Source organism: Fukomys damarensis, unplaced genomic scaffold (assembly GCF_012274545.1).
Source record: "Fukomys damarensis isolate Sample0158 unplaced genomic scaffold, DMR_v1.0_HiC HiC_scaffold_33, whole genome shotgun sequence".
Classification (NCBI taxonomy): Eukaryota; Metazoa; Chordata; class Mammalia; order Rodentia; family Bathyergidae; genus Fukomys; species Fukomys damarensis.
In genome coordinates this window covers 3107090-3116116 of record NW_022900945.1, presented here as the reverse complement: position 1 = coordinate 3116116, position 9027 = coordinate 3107090, and the positions used below count along the sequence as shown (strand labels likewise).

Below are 9027 nucleotides of genomic sequence, written 5' to 3'. Positions count from 1 at the left end.
CCGCGTGTTCCCGGGCGAGCCCCGAGCGTGACCCGCTGCCCCTCGCCCAGGCCTGGGGTTTTTCTCCGGCCAAGACCCGGCTTTACTTCCTTCGGGGAGGGAGGCGTGAAAAGCCCGGGGCCGTGAGACGGTGAGTAAAGCTCGGACAGCCGCGGTGCGGGCTGGTCGTTCCTTTCGCAGATCAGGTTTGAGCTCTGTGTGGCTCGCACTGTGCAAAAGGAGTTGTAGAAGACGCACAGTTTGAATTGATTACGTGTTTGTTCCTCCTTTCCCAAAACCCTATTTTGGTCGCTTTGTTGTCCGTCGCTTTTGCTTTTAGTGGCGCTGTGGGTTTCCAAGACCAGGAAATCTTTTTCAGGGAAGGGTCAGTGTGCAAATTGACGGAGACCAGCGGGGTCCTGGACCCTTGGGGTAGAGTAAGCTCTGTATACGGAGAAAATGTCTCCACGCCGAGATCTGGATCGCCTTTAAGGACTGGTTACATCATGTCATCTAGAGTAGGAACAGTTGTGATCTTTTCTTGATTCTGTGTATCGTGTTAGTTAAACGCTCTCGTTGCCTATTATCTTACTTTCTGTAAAAAACCCCACCACCGTATATCCTCAGTACTAGGGTTTCGAGGTTAACACCGCAGCCAGTTTAAGTTGTTTCTCATTTCACAGTATACTACTTACTCTCATTGGGAAATGATGACAGTGAATGATTTAGACATTGACAAAGTAATCAAAACATTTCCCAAAATATTATTACATTTCGGTTTGTTGTAATTTAGGCAGTTTTGGTATCAATTGGGCTAGGGCTGTACTTGTAATTATCTTTCTGATCATTTGATAGCCAGCCTTTACAGATTAAGTTGTTAAGGGGGATAGGTTGCAAAATCTTTTCAATTCAGGCACTTGGGTGAAAATAAGGAATTTTGAGGGTAGCGTTGCTTTGGATTAAATGGCATGAAGAAAATCTGCAGATTGTGAGGTGTGTCAGTTGAGATTGTGAGTTTATTAACACTAAGTGGTCTCAACAGCGGACTTCCAGCTACAAATGCTGATAATGTTCTGAAGGTGTTGCTTTCTTTGAAGTCACATATGTTGAGGAGCTCACCCAAGCGAAGGAGGTGTTGAGAACATGCATAGGTCTCTGCCCATTTCTGTATAGAGAGGACTAAGTAAAAATGACTGCATCAGTGGAGCCTGCCACAGAGGCCAGGGTCTATTCTATGTTTTCTCACTTTCTACACACCCATGCCATTCTACATACACTTATTATGTTCTAATGAGATGATAATGTGTTATTAAAAGATTTGTCTGGGATGTGCGTGTTTGTGTAAAGAAAATTTCCTTGTTCATTTCCACATTGAAACAGTGTTGCTTCAATTGGCCAATGCCTGAATCTTGCTGAGCAAGCCGCTCCCAGTGTGTGTGTGTGTGTGTGTGTGTGTGTGTGTGTGTGTGTGTGTCTGTGTGTCTGTGTGTGTCTGTCTGTCTGTCTGTCTAGGGGCCCGCCCTGCACCAGGGGACCTTGCAGGTTCTCCTGGACAAAAGGTCCTCATCTTGGGGAGGCTTTGCACCTGAGGCACTGTTTGCAGGTTTTGGAGAGGCTTTTGGTAACTGCAAGTCGAGGGAAGGGGTGGTCCTGTTGGCATCAAGTGAGCAGAGAGGCCACAGATGCTACTAATATCCCATGATGCACATGACCCTCCCTCCCCCAACAAAGCATCAGTTGGCTGTGGACATCAGTGGCACCTAAGTGGAGAAGCTTGCTTTAGTGCATTGGGCAAGAAACAAGGAGGTCTGAACCCTGTCACGACAAATCTATGCAGCAGAAATAAAAATATCCACCTTGGTTATCACAGAATTTCCAGGGAAGGTCAGGTAAATAATGCAGAGGTGATGCATAGAAACTGAAATTCTACTCAAATTAGTTATTATAAAGACTTTCTTTCTAAGTGGATTGTTAGATATGTCGGTAATTATGAGGTTAAAAAAGTGGATCATTTTTTGTTTTGTTTTGTTTTGAGACAGGGTCTCATTACGTAGTTGAGACTGACCTGGAATTCGCTCTGTAGCCCATGCTGGTCTCGAACTCACAGCGATCCTCCTGCCTCAGCCTTCCAAGTGCTGGGATTACAGGTGTGTGCCACCACACCTGGCTTGATATCATTTTTACGGCAGTATTGGGGATGAGCCCAGGGTCTTACATATGAGGCAGTGTTCTACCACTGAGCTACATCTCTATCCCTTTTTAGAACTTTTCATTTTTAGGTAGGATCTTGCTAAGTTGGCCTCCAGCTTGTGATCTTCCTGCCTCGGACTCCTCAGTAGCTGGGATTTCAGGCCTATACAGTTAAGCTTGGCCATTTTTTCTTTTTTAAAAATTACACTGCAGGCGAGGCAGAAGGATTGCTTGAGCCCAGGAGGCTGTGGCCAGCCTGAGCAACACAGTGAGGCCTTGTCTCTCACAAGAAGTGATGCAGAGATGAATTCTGTTATGAGAGGCACTGAAGAAATGGACTTGTTTTCACACACTTCATGCTGATCTCCAGGTTGGGCTCTTGGTCGCCCTGGTGCTCCCTCTCAGCTCCTCACTGTCCCTGTCCTCGGCTAGGTGTGCATGTCTTGCTTCCTGTCCGGGAGCCCTCTGCGAGCATGAGGTTTCACACAGCTGCCATGTCTGCGGCTGCCTTCGGGCAGGAAACCAGCTCCTGAGTGCTCTTCCTCTGCAGCGCCCGGCCTGGTGGTGGCTTGGAGGCCTGAGCAGCTGTAAACATTCAGCTCATTTCCTGAGACCCTCAGATCCGGGGTTTATGAGCTGTGAGCCTCCGCAGCTGGCAGCGGGCACACAGTGTTCCTGGGTGCTCGGAGACGAGATGTGCTATTGGAAGCAGAAGGGAAATTTCTCCCAGTCGCTCTGGCCAGATGACAGCTGGCACTGGGTAGGGTATTTTTAATCTGCTAACTGACTTTACTCCACAGTAATAGCCACATCGCATTTTGTTTATTCATTCAGCAGATAGTCGCTGGGTGCTTGCTGTGGGTCTCCGAGAGGATAAATGGGTCAGCAGTGGAAGCCTCCGCTGTGTGGAGCATGCAGTTCGCTGCCACACACAGGAGAGCGCGTCCTGTGGGGGCCTTTCCAGAAGCCTCCAGACGCTCCTCCGGCGGGGCTTCCCTGTTTTGGTTTTCTTTTAAGTTACAGATGAATCCCATTTCTTTGTCTAAACATCTTGGTGCCTGCTAAATGCCTGGCAGGTGGATGAGGTGCTGCTGATGGTGGAAGTCAGCCTGCTGTGTGTAGCAGTGTGTAGCCGGCGCTACAGCAGAGGTGCCGCTAAGACCACCAGGACGCTGCGAGTGACATTTGAGAGGGCCGTCGAGGCCACAGGTGACCAGGCTAAGGGCATGGGGCAGACGCGCGTGCGGTGTAGGTGGCCTCCTCGGGGGCAGCCACATGAGTGGAGTGGGCCACCTGGAAGGGCGCAGGGTCAGGTGGCACGGTGTGAGGTCTGCGACCGTGGTGCACCCGTCCCTTGCCGCATCGCAGGCAGTGCTGTACTACCACCACTTACCAGCTCTCTCGAAGACGGCATGAAACCGGAAGTGAGTGAGTGTGCCTTTCCTGCTCTGACTGGCGCTGGTTTGCACCAGCTGGCTTTCAGAGAGACATCGAGCAGGGAGCCTGGCACGCGTGGGGAGGAGCTCAGGGAGGCTGGTTCTCAGAGGTCTGCTGTGCTGTCGGGTCTTGGCTGGGAGTGAGAAGTAGGGTTGTGGAAAGCAGATGGCCAACTCCGGAGTGTAGCAGTCTGGGGTGAGGGGCCTTGTAACATGCTGGCAGTTTGAAGCTGTCTGTCACTGTCACCACACAGCATGGTGGTCAAGAAGGCATTCAGAAGAGGTCAAGGTATAGAGCTTTGTTAGAATGAAAGGAGTCTGGTCTCCAGCAGAAAAGGGCCACTTTGGATGCCTCTGATAGGGTCTGGGTGTGCATGGAACGGCAGGGAGGGCCGGGCCGCAGGAGGAGGAAGTGCTGCCGGATCTCTGGAGGGGGACTCAGGCTCTTAACTCCCAAGGGAGTGCTGTCAGAAGTAAGGAAGGGCAGCGGCTGGGAACCTCCAGGGAGGGAGCAGGGAGGCTCCGCAGCTGTTTGTAATAGGCGCTGCTTCCGCTGTGGGAGGTTCAAGGTACAAAGCAGGTGGGTTCATTGCATTTTAGCCTCGCTTTTTTCTTGGTTTCGATAGTCTGTTTCTGCTGCCTGTGAACCCAGACTGTTATTTTGGTGGGGCACCAGGCATCGAACTCTGGACCTTGTGCTTGCAAGGCAGGTGGCAGCACCACTGAGCTAAATCCCTGGCCTTAAGAATGACTCTTTTTTTTTTTTTCTTGGTCGTGGGGATTGAACTCGGGTCTTCGTGCTTGCAAGGCAGGCAGTGGAACCACTGAGCTAAATACCTGGCCCTCAGACTGTTTTGATTCTAGCGAGAAGGACATGAACACACGATGCCTGTTTCCTTATCCATAGAGTGAAGGTGAAACTAATGTCCATCTCTGGGGTGGTTTTGCGGTCTGAATGATAACACGTACAAAATTTTTTTTTTGGTACCAGGGATTGGACTCGTGTCCTTGAGCTTGTGAGGCAGGCGACAGAACCACTCAGCTGAATCCCTGGCCCACACCTACAGAATTTTCAAGTGATGGTTGGAAGTCTACCCTGTGGATGCAAAAGCAAACACCGGAATAGAGTGGTTGGTAAGCTTTATATTAGAAAGGCTTCACTGAGAAGTAGGTAAATCAAAAGAGTTCTGGTGCATAGAGAGGCACTCACTGCCTAACGTCTAGAAGCATTTGTTATGTAGACAGCACTCCAGGTGGTTGCTTCTGTTTCTAAGGAAAAATGAGGAATGGAGGTCCTTTGATTGATTGATTGATTGATTGATTGATTTTTTGAGACAGGGTCTCACTATGTAGTTGAGACTGACTTGGAACTCACTATGTAGCCTAGGCTGGTCTCGAACTCACAGCGATCCTCCTGTCTCTGCCTCTCCAGTGCTGCAATTAAAGGTGTGTGCCACCAGGCCCGGCTCCGCTCGGTGTGGTGCTTTGATTTAAATGTCACTTGAGGTGTCTACTTGGGCAGGAATGTGCCAGATTTTCTGGGCAGGTCCATATGGAGACACTGTTGCTTTCACTGATGCAGTTCACTAGCAGGAGGTGGCTGTTGGCAGAAAGGTGCCAGGCGCACCTGCTTGGAAAACAGGGACTTCAGAGTTGTGTGGAAATCTGATCATACTGCAGGGAGTGTGGCTGCTTAAGGAATGCAGGAGTGAAAGAACTCTCATTTTTAAGTTTCCACTGAATGTTGCTTTACAGGTTCTATTTCTCTGTACACAGTAGGCTTTCTTAAAGCAAGATTTACCCAGGATGCGAAGTCATGGAGTCAGCCTCGTGTGTGTATGTGTTGGCGTGTTTAAGCTCGTTTCCTCCTTAGTGCCACTTGTGCTGGACAGGTCTCTTGCATCTGGGCATCTCACTCAAGAATAGCAGCTGCTCATGTCTGGAAAGACCTGTTCATACCCTTCTCACCTGGTGTACCTGGGCGAGGGAGGAAGCTGAGCTCCCTAATGGGACACGTGGGGAGGGAGGAGTGGGGCCCGCCTGACCTTAGAGGGGCTCCCTGCGCGTGTTGAAGAGACAAACCCAGCTGTTTCCACTGCAGTCAGCATAGTGCAGAGAAGTTTGTTTTTTAAATGACAGTTTGTTAGTAATGCAACTCTCATTTGTTTTTCACCATGTTGTAAAGGGCTTAAGGGTATTAGAACTGGCAGCAGTTCACTCAATTAAGCACAATTACATCTGTAGCCTTGCTGCTACTTAATTTCCTCACTCTGTAGCGGGACTATGATTTATAGCATTTTTTAAGTAGTAGAAAAAATTAGAATTTAAAATAATCTTTCATGCTACAGTCAACGTGAAGACAAGGGAAAAGCAGCTGCCAACTGTGTATCTTCCCAGCAGAAAGTCTAGCTGCTGAACTGGTGTGGGGGTCACACAGAGAGCCAGATGCCTCAGGATCTCCTCATGCACAGCTCTCTTGGGGTTCAGATAGAAAATGTGTCCCAGAGTCTCCTGTGTTTGCAGGTGGGGAGATGGGACAGTCACTTGGTGGTGCACGGTGGGTGATGACTTCAGAGGACCTTGTTGTTTTCCTTGTTTACAGTGCGGAACCCCTCAGTCAGGTTGTCTGGAGGTAGGGCAGGAGGTTGAAGGTCAGATGGGCCTGAACACAGGCGGGAAGCCTTCAGTGGGGTCCTGGAAACGGCCTCTGTGATTCTGGCGGGTCCCGGGACAGCAGCAGCGCCTGCCGACCCTCACACTCAACTTCTCTTCAGCTGCTGTCTGTGGATGGCATGCACGCAACAGCAAGACGGGCTCTGCCCCCTGGAAGGAAGGTCCCCGCGAGGAGGAAAGTCACAGCTGTGTGCCACGGGATGTGCGTGCCAGCAGGACCTCTAGAGGCTCTAAAACAGACAGGGCAGTTAAGGGGGCCCCCAGTGAAGTCTGTGCCCTGAATCAGGAGGGCGAACGAGCCCCTGAGACGGCAGGGAGGCTCACCAGCCAGAGGGCCTGTGTGTGCTCTGGGCTTCCTCAGAAGGGAGTAGGGGAGACAGCTTTTAACTGGACAGCGACACCACAGGGTGTAGGGTTCAGGTCATCATGTGAAGAAAAGCAGCAGGCCCTCCCTCAGCCTGCACCCACTTCCTCCTCTTCCTCTCCTTTCTGCCTACTGGCCCTGCCCTGGGCTGCCCATTCCGAGACTGCCCCTCACTTGTGTAAAGCATTCTGTGCTGCTGGAACCTCCGTCTGGCAGGTGTCCCCAGCCCCTGCGAACTGGCTCTTGGTCTCAGCGAGGTTGTCCCTTCTTCTCTGTATGTCTTTGTTCTCATCTTGGGTGTCTTTTTCTCTTTCCTCTGAAACGTCCCTGAAGGCCCTTTGAGTGGCAGGTCTATCTTACTTGTCCCAGAACTCGGGAGAGGTCCTACTGTGTGCCCGGGGGTGGGGTGGGCAGGGGGCGAGCTCCCCGCCAGCCTGCTCAGTGGCTAAGCGTGTTGGTAGGGTTGTTTCTTTGGGGGTACAGGGTCTCATTATGTAGCCTAGTCTGGGCTTGAACTTTCGGCTGACGTCCCATCTCAGCCTTCTGAGTGCTGGGATCACTATTGTGTGCCACCATGTCTGGCTGCTCTGCTTTTCTTAATACATCTTTATCTAGCACCCTCTAAACCTTAGACCTGCCATCAGAAATTATTTTGTGGGAAGGGAAAGGGGATAAACATTTTTAGCCTCAAGGGCTAGCAGACTCTGTCCTAGCTGCTGAATTCTGCCTTTGTTAGCCCTAAAGGTTGGCCCTGAGGCAGACGTAGGGACAGCCTGTAGATCAGTGAGTGGGCAGTGTCCCCGTAAAACTTGATGTACGGACACTGAGATCTGCACTTTTACCCCCACCCCGTTTACATCCGAGAAGCCCTGGTTGGGTCACTGGCTGTACCAGACAGGTGGCTGGCCTTGCTGGCTCACCTGCTCACCTTTGCCCTCTTCCCACCCACATGCGACTGTCAATCCGGCTGCCTGTCTCACTGCTCTCCAGGCCCCGCAGCACCCTTCCCTGGGACTCCCTGCCACCTCCTCCTGCCCAGCCCACTCCTCAGCTGCTGTGGCCTGGCTGTCTTTCTGGCCAGGCTGCTCCTGCTCTGCCCCCTCCAGCCTGTGCTCCGGGCTCTGGTGAATGATCTCAGGTCCTCGCAGTGCCTGAAGCCCCCTGGCCTGTAGAGAACAGGGCATCGCCGGCATCTGGCGTGGGCTGCTGGTGCCAAGAACTCGGCTTTCCTTTTCAGCATCTGTCTGTGCCATGGTCAGTATTTTGGGTTTTTTTTTTTTTTGTTGTTGTTGTTGTTTTGGTACTGGGGATCGAACTTGGGGACCTTGTGCTTGTGAGGTAGGCGCAGTGCTATTGATCTACATCCTTAGTCCCCTGGTCAGTATCTTGCATTTAGGTCTTCTCAAGGTTTTTCTACATTTCTTTTTTTAAAATGCACATTGCCCATGCTCTATACTCTCTGTCAAAATTCTGCCACTCTCAAAGCCTTTTCAGCTGTCCTGATCTTCATACCCTGCAGTCATGTGTGACCCTCTGCTTTAGGGCATCATTTTGATTTTTATTGTTTTTACGACAGGGTCCCATACATTGCCTAGGCCGGCTTTGAGCAGTCCTCCTGCCTCAGCCTCCTGAGTATCTGGGAGTATCCTGAGTATCTATAGGAAGACATCACTGCTCCTGCTTGCAGACTTCCACTGTGCGGTACCCTGGCCCTGAGGGCAGGAGCCATCTCGTCATCATCTTGTCTCCTTTACAGGGTCACACGGCTGTTTATGAAACAAAAGCTCCGTGGTGTTGGATTGTGTCCATTTACCTGCACAGGAAGTGCAGAGTGGCCTTATTTTTGTTGAAAGGAGTTTGTCACATTCAGTGTTGATTTTTGTGTAAAGTGAAAGGGTTTTGTGAAAGATCACCACGTACTCTGGAAAGCTGGATCCTATTCTTGGCCCTGCCAGCAACTCAGGTGAGTAGGCACAGGCAGGTTCTTCTCAGGGTTTGATACATTTCCTCTTATAAACAGAAAGAAGGAATGGAAAGAAAGGAGAAGGAGAAGAAGGACAGAAAGGAAAGAAGGGAAGGAGGAGGAAAAATGCGGCAGCCCGTTTTGTCTCCGCGGCATTAAGCTCAGGTTTGGTTCTGGCCTGCGTTTGGCTGATGCACCCCCCCGCCCCCGGGGCATCCGGCCACTTCCTGCTGGGGAGTGGCTCTGTTGGGTGTGTCCTGTGTATTCACCCTGGGGTCCTCTGCTCTCTTTTTTGGTTGTAGAAATAGACAATAAATGCCCCTTCATTTCCCCTGCAGGGATGACAGGGGCTTGGAGAGCCAGCCTGGGAGATGGTAGATGGCTTGGGCGGTGCAGGGACCTTTGTGTGGGCCCGGCGGGGC

At 51.0% G+C, this 9027-nt stretch overlaps 1 protein-coding gene across 1 annotated transcript in view; it reads left to right on the top strand.

The window, feature by feature from the left end:
• The first annotated feature begins 43 nt into the window (after positions 1 to 43).
• Jak1 (Janus kinase 1) overlaps positions 44 to 9027 on the top strand; it is an 86449-nt gene continuing 77465 nt past the window's right edge. The window contains exon 1 of the mRNA XM_010605078.3: positions 44 to 130. The gene's annotated coding sequence lies outside the window, so the exon portion shown is untranslated. The remainder of the gene's footprint in view (positions 131 to 9027) is intronic.